Here is a 17506-nt window from a genome sequence, read left to right as displayed (position 1 = left end):
TCATAATAAAGTCGCTCCCCGCTCCCCTTTTCTCTTTTCCTCCTTCCCTTCCCATAGATGAAGAAAACACAGCCCTCACCCCCATCTCTGCTAGTGTACATGTGCCATTGTCCATTCTCTGTTCTCTTACTGTCTCAGTTTCTGGCATTCTACAGAGAAACAGCCAAAGAAGCAACGCTCTCTGCATCGCTAAACTTAGAATCCAACTTAGTGATTTCCTCACCAAGGGTTGCGTAATTAACTATGAACCACGAGCACAAAAATAACAAAGAGGATGACGCAACAGGCGAAAGGGAAACTAAACACGTTAGTTGACAAACTGGATTTGAAGAAATGGGCCAGGAGTCCCCTCCAGCCAGGCTGAAAGGAGTTCAGCAATCTTCTCAGAACAGGGGATTTTTATTTTTTTCCTTTTGGCTGCCTAATGCTTTTCTGGTAAAAACTTTTAACTGCCTGAACGCAAAGAGAAATAGGAAAGTGCTGAATAAGGCGTGGCCTTGTAACCAGACAGCACGTAGTTGAGAGCAATGGCATTAGCTGTAACTCAGAAATTTTGGCAAAAAGCTCGGTGTAGGCATCTGGCAAATGGCTGTATCTTCTTCTTCCTTGTGAGAAATGAAGTTAGACTGACAAAGTTCTTGACCAATTCTCTTGAATGGCTTTGCTTCTGCTCATGAACCGAGACTGTTCTAACGGTTATTAACATTTCCAATAGAGGACCTGAGGTACAAGGAACATTTATTAGCTGCCAAGTAACATTCTGAGCAAATCAGCTAAACAAAACAATTATCCACAGTTTTATGACACAGTACTACATAGGCATTAAAAATGTATAGCTAAGGAAACTGGTTACACACTGACCTTCTTGCTCCATGTTAAAATGTTAAATGTAGCCCTCTAATTTAGGCGTCTAACAGGAACACTCAATACCTAGTGGGCTTCCCATCTTCCACTCCTAACCAAAGGATGAACTTTTTCTTTTATTTCATTCCAACCATTATGTTTTACCCATAAAACACCCATTGGTCAACTCATTGCTTTAGCTCTTGCTTGCCTACCCCAACCCTTTTGTCAGCTTATTCTCTTCACCATCTCTCACAAACTTCCATCAGTTCTAACATGAGGGTACTTCTGGGGGCGGGGGTTGTCTCTCCATTTCACTCTCTGTTTTGGACCTATGCTTCTTTGCAAATATAATGAGTCTGCAAGAGACCATTGTTCTGCGATTTGAGTCTGAGCTCCTAGTCATTAGCACAGCAGTGCACCAGAAATGCAGGATTTCTGTTTCTCCATTTTCATGGATATGTGTTATCTCCTTATCTGGTTTTAGGGTTTTTGTAAAGTGGGTCTGATTTTGATGAGACTTTCCCAGTGATGCTAATCACATCCAATTTAAACTTTCTTGCCTCTGTCTTAGATGTCATTAGTCAAGTGCCATTCTTTCTCTCCCTCCCCTTTCAGATTAAGAGCATCCCAAGTGAGCCCCAGGGATCTGTTGGTCATCTCCATCTTCCTAGAGCAGGGAGCACACAGACATACAGGTGCTCACACCAGGCTTTGTAAAATGTGGATTCTGGGAATGAGACAACTCAGGTCTTCATGCTTGTGAGACATTCATGTACAGACTGAGGTATGGCCCAAGCCCGCCATTTATCTGTCTTTAAAATTGAATTTTCTCCATCTTACTGAGTTCTGTTAGTTCCTTCTGTAGCATTCTGGAACCCCTTGTGAGATATATATGATCTACATAAATTTCTATGGTTTGACCTTTCATTTTCTTTTTTAAAATTACTTTTATTTTTTTACAGTCCAGTCGTTATTCCCATTCCTGGTCTGCCCTCCCACAGTTCCTCATCTCATTCCTCCTTCCCCTTGTCTCCAAGAGGATGCACTCCCTACCCCTACCACCAGGCCTCCCCACTCCCTGGGGACTCAAGTCTTTTGAAAGTTAAGCACATCTTCTCTCACTGAGGCCAGACCAGGCAGTCCTCTGCTGCATAAGTGATGGGGGATCAGATCATAGGCTAATGTATGCTCCCTGATTGGTGGCTCAATGTCTGAGAGTGAGAGATCTTACCGGTCTGGGCTAGTTGAGACTGCTGGTCTTCCTATGGGGTTGCCCTCCTCCTCAGCTTCTTCCAGCCTTTCCCTAATTCAACCACAGGGGTCCTGACTTCAGTCCAATGGTTGGGTGTCAGTATCTGCATCTGTCTCAGTCAACTGCTTGTTGGGCCTCTCAGAGGACATCCGTGCTAGGCTCCTGTCTGTAAGCACAGCATAGCATCAGTAATAGTGTCAGGCCTTGGATGAGATCCCAAGCTGTGCTAGTCATTGGATCGCCTTTCCCTCAGGCTCTTCTCCACTTTTGTCCTGTGCAGTTCTTTCAGACAGGAACAATTCTGGGACAGAGTTTTGACTGTGGAATGGCAACCCTATCTCCCCACTTGATGCCCTATTTTTCTACTGGATGTGGACTCTACAAGTTCCTGCTCCCACTGTAGGGCATTTCATCTAAAGTCTTTCCCTTTGAGTCCTCAGAGTTTCTCACCTACCAGGTCTCTGGTACATTGTAGAGCGCCACCCCCCACCTCCCACCACCGAGGTTGCATATTTCCATTCTTTCTGCTGGCCCTCGGGCCTTCTTTCCTGTCCCCCCCCCAATAACTGATCATGGTCCCTGTTTCCCTTCCGGCTCCCCCTTCCCTCTCCCACACAGGTTCCTCCCTCACTCTGCCTCCTGCGATTGTTTCCTCTGCCTCCCACCCCAAGTGGGATGCACCCTCACTCTGGCCCTTCTGCCTGTTAACCTTGAGTTCTGTGGATTGTATCTTAGATATTCTGTATTTTCTTGACTAATATCCACTTATTAGTGAGTACATACCATGCATGTGCTTTTGGGTCTGAGTTACCTCAGAATATTTTCTAATTTCATCCATTTGCCTGCAAAACTCAAGATGTCCTCATTTAAAACAGCTGAATAGTATTCAATTGTGCAAATGAACCATATTTTCTGTATCCATTCTTCCATTATGGGGCACCTGGGTTCTTTCTAGCTTCTGGTTATCACATTGGAGCATGTGCCCCTGTGGTGTAGTAGGGCATCTTTTGGGTATATGCCCAAGGGTGGTATAACTGGGTCTTCAGGTAAATCTATTTCCAATTTTCTAAGGTACCTCCAGACTGATTTCCAGAGTGGTTGTACCAGTTTGCAGTCGTACCAGGAATGGAGGAGTGTTCCTCTTTCTCCACATTCCAGCCAACGTGTGTTGTCACCTGAGGTTTTGATCTTAACCATTCTGATTGGTATAAGGTGGAATCTCAGGATTGTTTTGATTTGCATTTCTCTGATCACTAAGGACTTTAAACATTTCTTTAAGTGCTTCTCAGCCAATCAAGATTGCTCTATACCCTATTTTTTGATTGGGTTGTTTGGTTTTTTGGAGATTAGCTTTTTGAGTTCTTAATATATTTTGGATATTAGTCCTCTATCGGATGTGGGGTTAGTTAAGATTTTTTTTCCCAATCGTTAGGTTGCCAATTTGTCCTATTAACTGTGTCCTTTGCCTTACAGAAGCATTCCAGTTTCATGAGGCCCCATTTATCAATTCTTGATCTTAGAGCGTGAGCCATTGAATTCTGTTTAGGAACTTTTTCCCTGTGCCAGTGAGGTCCCACTTTCTCTTCTATTAGATTGAGTGTATCTGGTTTTATATTGAGGTCCTTGATCTGCTTGAACTTGAGCTTTGTGCATGGTGACAAATATGGGTCTCTTTTAATTTTTCTACATACAGACAGCCAGTTAAACCAGAGCCATTTATTGAAGATAAATATATTTTTTTCCATTGTATATTTTTGGCTTCTTTGTCAAAGGTCAAGTGTCTGTAAGTGTGTGGTTTTATTTCTGTGTCTTCAATTCTATTCCATTGATCAAGCTGTCTGTTTCTCTACCAAAACCATGCAGTTTTATTTTTTTAATCACCATTGCTCTGTAGTCCAGCTTGGATAAGATAAAACATCACAAATGTTTATCAGAGAGCCTGAAAACAACATTAAAGTCCTATGGAACACAGAGGATCAAATAGAGAAAACAATGGTAAGCTGGGATGGGTGCGGGGGAGGGGGAGGATGGCAATGCTGCTATTATACCGATTTCAAGTTGTCCTGCAGAAGCTTGCTAACAAACCCTGTTTGGAGATGGCACAAGAGCAGACACGGACACAATAGACTAGAAATAAGCCCGCACAACCATAATCGCCGGGGTAAAGGTTTTCTTTGGTTTGTTTGTTGTAGTATTTATTTTGTGTGTGTGAATGTTTTGCCTGTGTTTACGTATGTGCAACACATGTGTGTCTGGTGCTCACAGAGACCAGGTGAAGGTATTGTTTGCCCTAAAACGGTATTTCCAGATGGTTGCGGGTTTCTATGCGGGTGCTGGGAGCCATCTTATTTTGTGATAGAGTCTCTTCTTGAACCTTGAGCTACCAGCTGACCGGCAATTCCTGGGGAATTTCCTGCTTTGCTGCCCAGCGCTTGGATTTTGGCATGCAGCCCTTTACCCCATCTGTAATGTGAGTGCTGGGGGTACAGACTCATGTTTTCATGCTTTTGGGGCAAGCTCTTTGCTGATGAAGCCATCTTCTCAGTCCCAAATATTTTATATTATCTAATTTACAGTTATTCCCCTTATAATTTAATTATGGATTTTATTTGTCTAGTCCACTTTCCTAAATTTAATGCATTTCACTGAATTCTCATCAATATTAGTATTGATATTAGTTATTGGCATCTCATTGATATCCATATCTCCAATGCTGCTTATTTTGTACCCCCTTCCTCTGTGTTTGCCCAAATATTGTTTTGTTCTTGCTTCAATTTAGGCTTCTCTCTATGCAGGATAATTATAAGATGTGTGCTTTAATCCAATCAAGAACTCTTAGTGGGAAGTGTGTAAATATTTGTGGGGATTATTTTTACCATTTGGGTTTGTCTTGGACTGATGCAGACTAGCACTTCACAGTTTTCATACTCAACACCATCTTTTACTCTCTGTTGTTAGAGTCTTTTGTGTAAAAGACACCTTAACTGTCTCAATGTCTTCTATGAGCTTTTCCTATTCTCATAAGGGTGGTTTGCTTCGTAATCAGCACAGTGCTTGAGAGACAGGTTGGGGGTAGTTGTACATACAGTTCATGTTTACACGGTCAGAGATGAGGAACTCCGAGGAGTTAGAGACTACAAATTGATGCCGGATTTTAGAAGACACAGAGACTTAGTGGTTCTTCAGAACACACTGGATGCAGTCTCGCAGATCAGCTACCCTACTCCAAATGTAGTTGTGTGGTCATTGGGTTGGTAATCAAGTTGAAGCCATTTTCATTTTAGGATCTAACACATAACTAAAAATTTATGAGTCTGACATTCATGTCCTGCTTGTAAACTCTCTGGGGACAGTTTCATATTCTGCATTTAAAATGTTGAAAACCCTGTTTCTGTGGAAGTTCATGGCAGTTCTGGCATCTTCAAGACAGACTTAAATGAAGCAAGATGCGTTTACAATAGAAAAATAAGTAAAAGTTGTATTTGCGCATGACACGGGCTATTCCTTTAAGCTGTCTTGAGCTTTACCCAAGAAGGCCCTGAGTCCTATTTGGTCTGAGTGCTGCTCTTAAGCAGTGTTTCAACTATCTGTGCAGGCATCTGATGGGCTATCTTTGGTGATGTAAGTCTAATGTCAAACTGGATCAATCTAAGGCAGTGGGAGAATAACGATTTTAGATGACATTCTTTCTCTGTCCTCCAGACTTTCCCCTTTTGTAGTCTTCCTTTGACTGGCCAGTTACCAAATATGTAAGCCTGGTGTCATACTCCCATCTACTGGAAGAAAAAGGAAATACTGACTTTGAAAAGGCACATTAATCTACCATGACTTCCAGCAGGACAGAATGTAGCAAGTTAGCAGTAGAAAAAAGGGCATTTTTGGTGTTCCATGCATCTAAGAACAAAGAACAAAATGAATAAAGGAAAAGTAACTTGCGATAGTTACCTATGTATGTAAATGCATGAAATATATGCAAATGCACACAAACAGAAACCTGAATTTTATATTTTCGGTATTCATCTTTTTACTCGAAAGGCCAATTTTGTCATTTTTAAGTTTTGTTAAAAGCCCCTACCACCAAAGAAAATAATCACATAGAAACTGGTGAGAGTAACAGTGTGGATGCATTTGGATAGTTTTTATGAAGTGAAAATTTCATTCTCAGAGTTGTCAAACCTTGAGGGCATACCCCAGTCCTAAAGGGTCCTGGAGGGGCCAGGAGGGTCCTGGAGTGTCCTGGGGGCGGCCTAAACTTCCATCTGGTGGTCAGTTTCTTGGGAAACTTGTCATAGATATGTCAGGGGCTATAACACTAGGAAGGTGCAGAGGGGACTTCAAAAAATTTACTCTCTACTAAAGTGGAGGAGGACAAAAAGAAAATTTTTGAGAATATTTTTCCAGAATATTGGAAATTAATCCAAATTTGCTTTGTGGAAGCATGTATTTGAGAATAACAACTGAATGTCAGTGAGCACATAGACAGCTACAGCGTTTTAACTTGTACTAGTCTGACACATGCTTTTAACTCATCAATAGACTTAAAGGGTGACGTCCTTCTTTTTGGTACCAGCAGGAAATGGCTGAAGCTATAGTACTTGTTTTCAAGTCCTACTCTCAAAAGTTGTTTGTTGTTGTTTAAGCACATGTTGTGAGACCATGAAGATCCTCACTTGTTTGTCACCTGTTTTTGTTTGTTTTCTTTTAAATTTTGTTTTGAGACAGAGTCTCTTTCTGAAGCTGCAGATCACCAATTTGAAAGACAGGTTAGTCATCAAGCGAGAAATCTATCCATCTTTTTCACCTAGGGCTGTCAGTTCAGGCATTCTCTGCTCTGCTTGGCTTTTAAGTGGGTACAAAGGAGACAAACTCAGGCACTCATACACGCACTGCCAAGATTCTGCTACCTAAGCCATCTTCCTAATGTTTGCTTTAACTACCTACACACCAAAGCAAACCAAACGAAGCAAGTTAACAAAAACCATTCCTTATATTTATCTACAATAAATCACTAGTCCTACTTTCTTTTAGTAATAGTAACATTTATTTATATCATATATGATTTGAGTAAGTGGCGTATTTATGTAATATCCTTCAAGAATGAAGAGGTATAGGCAAAGAGTTTCAAGTCTTGATACAGGGCCACAGAGACCAAAATAGCACCAACCCTTTCAACTATGAAAATGTTCCAGTGTGTGTGTGTGTGTGTGTGTGTGTGTGTGTGTAAAAGGAAGGCATGCAGGGAATGGAAAGGTAGACCAAAAGAAAGTGACTTCCTTGATGAATTATGGATGATTTGAATAAATGAAAATATGGTTAAATCAAAAGGGAAGCTTCCATGATGGTGTTTAGGTACCAGTAAACACTCACAGATCATGAGTAGAAATGTAAGACTTTTGAAATCTTTAGAGCAAAGATTTGATTGTTACAATATTATTTCATCAAGGCTAAATGGTGAGAAATTACTGTGCAAAGACTTTGTTATGGTTAAGAAATCTTTAAGTAAATGATCATTCCTTCATATTACACAGTTGTGTAGCCATTCAATTGCAGCTGTAAGTTCAATGGTAAATTGTCACACCTTCCATGCATTGTCAAGGAAAGGAGAATGACATTTGTGAAGATTTTACCCATCAGACCATTGCAGGGATTTGGGAAACAAAGATGTAACTCAAATTTCACCTTCCCTTCATTTCTGAATGTAGATTGTTTCCACCTTCTCTGTCCTTCTACTAATCAAATATTTAGATAGATACAGTTAAGTGGTCAGAATGAGCCAGGTGGGAGAGTCACACAGATATGCCTTGAATGATTCTACAGTGTAATTCTATTTGGATCTGTTAATATTTTTAAGTATTTATTATATATTATATATTTATTTCTTTTTGAGGCAGGGTCTCACTATGTAGCTCTAGGTAGACCTAGAACTCTCTATGTACACCAGGTTAGTCTTGAACTCAGAGATCCACCTTCTTCTGCCTCTCAAGCACTGGTATTGAGTGCATGTTTCACAACTCCCTGCCCTATTTTATGTTATTTTTAAAAGTGAACATATTTTGATCAGAAAGGTATGTGGTGAGTAACAGTGGGAAAATGGTGGAAACGAAGTGTCCTCTAGTGTTGAGAGCTTTTGGTACTGCTTTTAGGAATTGGCATTGTCCGTGGGCTTGGACAAGGACGTCGCCTCAGATAAGAATATTAGAAACAGTGACCCTGGGGTTTTGTTTACTGCTTTGCTGAATTATGATTTTTATATGATCTCATTGCTCACTACTTTACTTAATTACTATCGTGTGTGATCTCCTTGTTTACTACTTTGCTTGATTACTTTGTCTTTGATCAAAGAAGTGACTATATTTTTTTGGATATACCTAGAATGATACAAAGCAAGCTGGAGAGAAATAAAGCTGCTTCAGCCTCAGTATGGGCTGGAGTAATGTCATAATTCTGTCTAACTGTTTTTCTTCTTTTTCAATCCTCACTCCCTCTGACTTGAGAGTCTACTGACTGAATGAGCTGGCTTGGTCTCTGTAGCAATCAGCGCACAGCAGAATAATCTGGTAGCCATCCATGGACAAATGTGTCCCTGTGAGATCTTGGTAGAAGACTGTCCCAGAAAAGCACATGAGTAAAGAAGTCATTTTCTTTTAACAGAAAGCAGGGTCATTGACCATGGCCTGGAATATCTACCACCCCTGAAACAGCCACATAACCCTCTCGGCTTAGTTACAGTACCTGAGACAGCCCTATATCCCTGTAGACTAATTATATCTCAGTGAAATAGCCCTCAAAGTCTCCATTTGGCATTGCCCCTGCTACAAACACAATCTTCCAGGGATCTGAGGGAAATATGGTATTTGTGCTTGAGTACTGGCTGGCTGAACTCAATCCCCAGCCAGGGGCCCTGGAATTGACCAGTGACATCACTAGCTCTTCTTGTATCCATAGACTGAAGTGATCTTTCTCATTTGGGACCTAAAGTGAGAGACTTATCCACACCCCTGTGGACTCCTATCATAGATCTTCTCCCTCAGCTGTAGTGTAGGGTAGTCCTGTCTGTCCAGAAAAGGGGATACTCTTCTATGCCTCTGAATGTGTGAGCACTGTAGATCCGGAAATGTCCCTGTGACTCAGACTCAGTCATATTCATGTGTGATCTGGGACCAGTACTGCCCATCTAGGGATGTGCCCTCTGGATACCCAGTGGAATGCATCCCCATCTCTATATCTGTGTCCCAGAGCCAGTCTTACTGACAAAGGGCCAGGGGCTCTGATCTCATCCATTTAGGAAGACATCAAGATCTGTGCTCAACTTCAAGGCCCAGGAAGAAGCCTCCCAACTGCAGACCATATTACAGAGTCAGAAGCAGCCACACGGTCTGGTCTCAATTCCACATGGTGATTTTGGAAGCAATCCATCAAACAGGGAGGCCAAGAAGAGATGATCTTCATCTTCTAACAACAGCAGGCTCAATTGTGTGGGAAAAAGAATTAACAAACTCAACTTAAAAGGTAACCGATTAGAGGAAACAAAGGCACAGGAAACCCTAGTACCATATTAAACATATGGATATGCAAATTATGGGGGAGAACTCTAGAAGTTTCGAGAGATAAGAGCAGAATACAACTATGTGCTGCACATGACATCTGTTATGGGGCATAATGAAGCTGAAAAATCTATACTGTTCAGTAAACACACAGCTGAAGAAGAGATAAGGAAAGCAAATGGCAGGAGGAGAGGGAGGTCCACCAATTTCCTTAAAAAGTTTAAACACTGCAGTGAGACTATACTTCACATTTGAAAAACATTTTGACTATTATTCCTCTCAAGAAATGCTAACTGTCTCAGGACAGACTTTTCTGTTTAAACATTGTACAATGCATATGTGATGACATCACTTGGTACCCCCACACCAGGGACATGTTTCATGTGTCAATTCCAAAAATGTTTGAAACCGTGACCTCAATGCTGACAAGATTTCTTTGATGAAGAGGATAGCTCATGGAGCCCTATCTGCTTAAAGTGAATTGGTGAACAAAAAGAGAAATGCCTCAAGCAAATACCGTGATGGTGATGTACTTCTGGACAGAGTGACAATTCCCTGAGAGGAGCTGCGAGGGCTTCTTCAGGGGGACTCTAGAGGAAGTGTTGTATCATATGAGTTGACTACCTGTGTGGATCTTGTCTGAGAACTACCAGTGGGCCAGGATGGGGGCAATCACATCCCGATCATGTGTCTGAGTTTTTAATAAAAAATTTGAAAAGGAAAAAAAAAAAGGAAAAAAAAGCTTCTAGGGGAAATACATAGACAGTTATTATTTTTTGTATTTTGTGTTTCTTTTAAGCTAAGTGTTATTAAAGAGATTAAAAAGTTTTTAAAATGCTTATAAAGTAGAAATGTTATAGCACACTAAGCTGCTTTATTTTTAAAGTAATGAAATATTTAAAAACAAATTTAGTGTCGCCGCTTACATCACCAGTGTTAGAAAGTCTTCAGGAGTACACAGTGACGTCCTTGGCCTTGGCATATACTCACAGTTTCACTGACTCAGAGCAACTTGTGTTACTGAGTGTCTCATGCATGGCAAATACCTTACCCAGTGTACTACTGGACATTCCATACTGATATTTAATGTATTTTTTATTTGAAGTATGTTTAAGCTTATCAGCCTACGTACCAACCATTGTATTACAGTTGCCTTCAATCTATAGAGTATTCTGCCCTGTTTTATAGCCAGGAGTGAGAGGCCACTTCCTGGATCCTCAGTGTATAGTTATAGAATATAGGTTTATGTAAGTATACTCTATGATACTTGGAACTATGTCAAAGTCATGACATTATGCATTCTTTGGGTCATATTCCCATGCTTAGGTGAAACATGTCTTTGGGACACAGTATACTTAACCTGTTAAGAAGTCAAAGAAAGAGAATCTTGAAGTATCTGCCTCCCTGAGAGTAAACACTTAGCTCACATAAGGCAAGGGCCACAAGGCTTCCAGTGTACTTCTCAACAAAACCCTGCATTCCTGGAAAGAATAGAAGGGCACACTCAAGGGTTTGAAGGGAAAACAAGCAATATAATTATACAATACCTGACCAAAATGTCCTTCATAAATAACAGAGATAATGAAGAGTTTCCATGCAAGCAAAAGTTGATGGAATACTCTTCTGTGACCAGCCTACAAGGACCTACTAACTGGTGATTTTCAAGTTAAGATGTGACAACATATGGAAATTTAAAACTTACCAATAAAGGTAATAGTCAATACATATCCAAGGTCAAGGTACTTTAAGTACCGTAAGTTAGAGTGTAAAGTCACCACTTTGAACTCTAGTTAAAATGTTAAAGGGGAAGTTAGTAAAAACAACGCTGACTATTATCATTAGCCAGTTGACACACAGTATAAAAAGAAGTACAATATGATATCAAGAGCATGACTTGGGGCCTTTTCAAAGGCAATTGAAATTAAATACCTGGTACATGAAGTGAGCATTTTGGAAATATTAGATGTTTTATGTAAGCCTTTCACTAACCAGGAAGGAAGATAAAACAGTAAGAGAGATACAAGGAAAAAGAAAAATACCACAAAGCCTCACTAAGAAGTGTACCACCAACCCCAAAGGAATCCCACACAGCTAAAAGGAAAGAATTATTAAATCCATTAACTGAATGACAATAGGAAACTGATATCTCTTTAAAAATAGGTCATTTTAAAAAATATTTAAAATTTAAAAATTTTGATCAACTGACATCAGCACTAAAGGGATCAACTGACATCTCGTTTTGTACAATAATACAAAATGAGATATGTCAATTTCCTGGTACACTTACACAATGGACAGCATTAAACATAAAATCATAAAATTTGCATGCATATCAATGGGGCTGAAGAGATCATTTTGAATGAAGAAACTCAGGCCCAGAAAGACAAATATACACTTGTATGCAGCTATTAGCTGCTGGAATAATATTAACCAAGCTATTATAATCAATAGAACCAAAGAGGACAGGCATAAAACAAGAGATTGAAGGGACCTATCGATCTCCCTGGGAAAAGGGAACAGAATAGATAGTTATGGTTAAATGGATGGAGTGTGTGAGTGTCTGGAATGGGAAGATCAAGTTGGGGAGGGGGAAATAGAGGAAGGAAGGAGGGGATATGGGGAGAAGACAGCTAAAATTAAGGGCCATTTGATAGGTAATATGGAAACAATGAACAGAAGCTTCCTAAAACATTTACATATAGGAAGGCAATCTAAACGAAATTGCCAAATAATGGGGGAAACAGGGTTCCAATGGACATCTCTTGTCAGAAAATAAAGTTTCCGATGCTAGCAATGGGTTTCATCTAATTGAACTGTTAGCCAAAGCGGTGCCAGAGGGATTCCCAAACAACCCAGGCTGTTGCTAAGACCACATAGGTTTCTCTTCATAAACTTATGGCAAGACCTATTGCTGAAGACAACACTGCCACAGCTCATTGAGCATGGAGAAGCCAAGCCGGTGCCTACATGGAGCCTTCACCCATATGTGCTAGCATCTTTAGTCAAGCCGGTGCCTACATGGAGCCTTCACCCATATGTGCTAGCATCTTTGGTACAAGAAAGTATTATGTGTGCTAGCAAAGGAAAATGGTAAAACACCAACCCAGCTACAAACTCTTTGATCTACAATGGTGTTCACCAGCAAGGTATGCTAGTGCAATGGTGGGAGCAACCAACCAATTTCTGATTTTGCTTATGGACCATTCCACGAGACAGAACTCACCCCGACACTGTTTGGGTGACAACCTAACACTAAATAGCCCAGGGACCTAGAGAAAACCAAATTGTACTGTTCTATTAAAAAAGAATGTTGCCATAAATGACCCCTAATGGTGCTCCTCTGCTATACTCATGACCAGTGCCTTGCTCAGCCATCACCAGTGAAGCTTTCTCCTGTAGCAGATGGAACAAATGCAGAGATACACAACCGGACAACATGGAGAGAGAGGGACGGAGGGAAGGAGGGAGGAGAGAGAGACCTTGGAACACTCAGCCTGAATGGGATGTCAAAGCATCATTATCTTGGAAGGAAAGGTACAAAGAATGTAAGAGCGAGGACACCAAAGAAACAGGGTCCTTTAAATCAGCTGACCAATGCATGTATGAACTCACAGAGACTGAGGCAGCACGCACAGGGCCTGCATAGGTCTGCACCTGATGGGGCCTAGAGCCGAAAAGGAGAAGTAGACACATGCCCTGTCCCTAATTCAGAAGCAATCTCCAATGGATAACCAAGGAGTCTCACTGGGAAAACAGACCACGCTTAAGGGCCTGCTGTGTGCCCAGCAGTAGGGAGGCCTCACAGAAAATGAACTCAGTGGCATGTTTGGAGGCTCTTTGTCTCATATGTTGTATAATTTTAAACGTTTTTTATCTTATATATTTTAATTTATTTTACCTTTTATTTTTATTACTTTATTTTCATCCCATAGGAGCCTCTTTGTTTTCTAAATGAGAGACAGAAGCAGGTAGACCCAGAGGGGAGGAAAAGTGGGGAGGAACTGGGAGGAATAGAGGGAAACCATATCAGGGTATATTATATAAGAAAAAAAATCTATTTTCAATAAATTGGAAATAAAAAGTGATGATCACAAATAATCGAGCTGCATTTTCAACAGATCAGAAAAGAGACATCAATTTGTCCTTGCAACATTTAAGGACACAGGTGACTGAAAATGAAAGGAGAGGGAGGGGGCTCTGAGTCTTCTAGAAGCAGGCTGCACTTGCCTCATGCTCATTTCTTTGGGAAGCATACGGATGTGCAGTAGTGACCACTGCAATGCAAAGCCAGAACCCCAGAAGCTTAAGTACATTTGGTACCAGTTTGTTTCTTATACACTAAATAGGCACCAAATGTGGTTGCCAATATTCACACAGTACAACGAGAAAGCCTCTTTGGCTGTCATTTGGCATCAGAGTGCCCTAAAAGTTCGTTAAGTATACCCGAAAACCTCTACTCAGCTATGGGAAGGACTTCCTGTATTTGTTACTGCTGTGAGGGGTATTTTCACACTTAATGTGAAAGTTGGCGCAGGTGTGATATTTGGAATGAACTGTGAAGCTGAATTTACTCTCTTACGATAGGTCTCTATCGGACCCAGCCCCAGACTTCTGGATTAGTTACTAATGCAGCCCGGCACTGAGTTCCTCTGGAGTCTGTCCCTCAATGTGGATTAGGGATAGTGTCAGCCACAACAGGCAGAAGGCACAAGACCTCATTCTTTCCTTGTTCCCTTCAGCTGCTCATTGCCCAAAGAAGACATATGCTGCTTGAAGATATATATTGAATTTTTTCTGTAATAATATAATCTCAGAGGACGGTGTTATTTATTTCAACACTGGTTCAATTTTTGAGGAGAACTCAGGGCCCTAAAATTTAGGCTCAGTCCGGTGACGCGCGGACAGCAGGGGGCGCGCATCCACACGCACTGCTCAATGATCTAGGCAAACCCCGCGATTTCTTTCACTTTCGGATCATCACTTCACTCTGACTGAGCATTCACTCCACCCCCAAAATATTCCTCGAGACACAAATTTAAACCTGTGTAGAGCGCTTTTTGTAAACTCTTGCTTTTCGTCTCGTCATAGAGACAGGAAGCTAAACCACAAAGAGAATCGAAACACCTGGAATGAGTAGAGAGTGGAGGCAGGGAATTACCTGGGCTTTGACAGGGGAATGGACTCTGCTGAAGCTGGATGGGCTTGAGGGAAGGGACAGCGGCCCCGCAACAAGCTGCCCCCCCAGCTGCTCCCGTGACAGAGGAACCTTGTTCCATCTTTCCCAGGGCTTGCTCCAAAGGTCCACGGAATTTCTCTCTTTGGACAAGCAGAACAGACTTCAATGCTCTGTAAATAAGCACTGTTCTGGAGGTCTTAAGAACTCACTAGAAGGTATGTTGACTGCCACAAGATCATCCTACGGCCTTGATTGGCCTTGAACTCTATAGTCAGTCTGCTTGCTTCAGCCTCCAGAACGCTGGAACTAAGGCATGTGCTACATGTAGCCTGCCTGGGTTTCTGTTACCAGTTGCTTTAAGTCTGTATGTATATGGTTATTAAGTTAATTCTCTTGACAGTCTTATTTATCAATGGTTGCTGTTATACAGTGGGTATAATAGTATTTCTGTGCTTAATATGCTGTTTCATTCTGTGTTCTGTGAGGAAGATTCTTTCTAATTCCTTTCATTCATTTAACCATATATCTCACTCCTTAATTTTATCTTACAATTAGCCAGGTGCAATTGTATGGTTGAATGATTAACGAAAGTTCTCACAGCACACCAGTTCTACACAGTGTTAAAAAAGGGTGTCTTAGTTCAGGGTTATTGTTGCTATGATGAAACACCATGACCAAAAGGAACTTGGGGTTTTCTGGCTTCTGGATCCTGAATCTGTTGAGGGAAGCTAAGGCAGGAACTCAAAGAGCAGGAATCTGGAGGTAGAAACTGATGCAGTCCGTGGGGGAGTGCTCCTTACGGACATCATCCTCCCAGCTTGCTCAGGCTGATTTCTTAGAGAACCCATAGGAATTATTAGACACTTTCGGTGATGAGCAGTGAGTGAACAGAGAGAATGTTTACTAACCACACCAACAAATCAGATAATGTGGAAAATGCTGTAATATCAGCAGGAAAAGATGTACCAGAGGTTACTAAGACATGGGGAAAAAAATCAAAAGATTTCAGGATTGGCCAACATTAACAGAAAGCAATTTACATTATCCTATCCTAGATGGAAAACCCTGGTAGACTACAGGATTGAATGTTGAAACACTTGAACCGGGAAGATACTGAAGGTATTTCAAGTCAGAAAGAAATAAGGTTAGGGAGAGGTCCTCTGATCTAGACATTCCTTCGTCAAAAGAAGAAACAGACTGGAACCACACAGCTCTTAGTACACAGGTAAAGGCAAAACAAAACAAAACGACAACAACAAAAACAAACCAGACATCAGTCAAAACACCACTAGTTTTTAGAGAATATATATAGCAATGATTAGAAATTACAGTCATGAATAAATTATGCAAAAAACCAACACAAAGTCTAGAATCATTCATGAGGAACTTGACAGTATTGTTTAAAAAGAGAACTGAAATTGAAAAGCAAATACTTATACTGAAGCTTATTACAGAGTCACGCTTAATTAGAATATCAACAGATTGATTATACTTCAAGAAATTAAGCAATTATTTAAATAAAATGCTTTAAATGTTCATGGGTTTGTGCTAATATGCCCAGTCTTTGTTTCTAGAAAAACATATCTAAACTCAGGAAAAGAACCTCCTGGAGACATTAATCCACATTCTTCTCCAGGACCCCTCATTCCAGTCCCTACTACTGTTTCAGTGAGGAGGAAGTGCTACATTCCCTTGTACCTTCTTATTTATTTGCTTACTTTCTCTTCCACTTTACATCCCACTCACTGCCCCCCTTCCTGGTCACCTTCTCCCACACTCCTTTTCCCTTTCCCCCTCTCATTCTCCTCTAAGTAGGTGGGGGCCCCTCTGGGTATCCCTCAACCATGACACTTGAAGTCTTTCTGAGGCTAGGCACTTACCCTCCCACTGAGGCTAGACAAGGCAGTCCAGTTAGAAGAACGTATCCCACGATCAGGCAACAGCTTTTGGGATAGCCCTGTTCCAGTTGTTCATGATCCACAGAAAGACGAACCCGCACATCTGCTACACATGTGTGAGAAAACCTAGGTCCAGCCTTTGTGTGTTCTTTGGTTGGTGGTTCAGTCTCAGGTTAGTTTATTCTGTTGATCTTCCTGTGGAGTTCCTAGTCTCTGAGGGGCTGCAATCCTTCCTTCTAATTTTTTATAAGAATCTCCAAGTTCCATCCACTGGCTGTGGGTGTCTTCATCTATCTGTCTGAGTCAGTTGGTGGGTGTGGCTTCTCACAGGACAGCCACGTTAGACTCCTGTTTGTAAGCATAGCAGAGTATCATTAATAGAGTCAGGGAGAGAGTGGGCAGTCTTGTCTTGTCCCTGATTTTAGTGTAACTGTTTTAAATTTCTCTCCATTTTGCTTGATGTTGGCTATTGGCTTATTGTATATTGCTTTGATTATGTTTTGGTATATGCCTTATATCCTGATCTCTCTAATACTTTTTTTTGAAAGGTAGCTGAACAGATTGTATAAAGATATTTATTTACATGTTTATTCAAATTCTTTGTAAATATATTTTTCTTTTTTATGGGGTATATTTCTTTACTTACCTTTCGAAGGTTGTTCCCTTCCCAGTTTCCTGTCCCATAAGCCCCCACCCCTCCTTCTCCCTCTCCTCCCCCATACAGGGTATTACCACCCTTACATCCCCACTTGCCCCCTCCATATTCCCCTTCGCTGGGGGGTCCAACCTT

This window comes from Rattus rattus, chromosome 1 (genome assembly GCF_011064425.1).
Source record: "Rattus rattus isolate New Zealand chromosome 1, Rrattus_CSIRO_v1, whole genome shotgun sequence".
NCBI lineage: Eukaryota > Metazoa > Chordata > Mammalia > Rodentia > Muridae > Rattus > Rattus rattus.
This window is presented reverse-complemented; position numbering follows the sequence as displayed.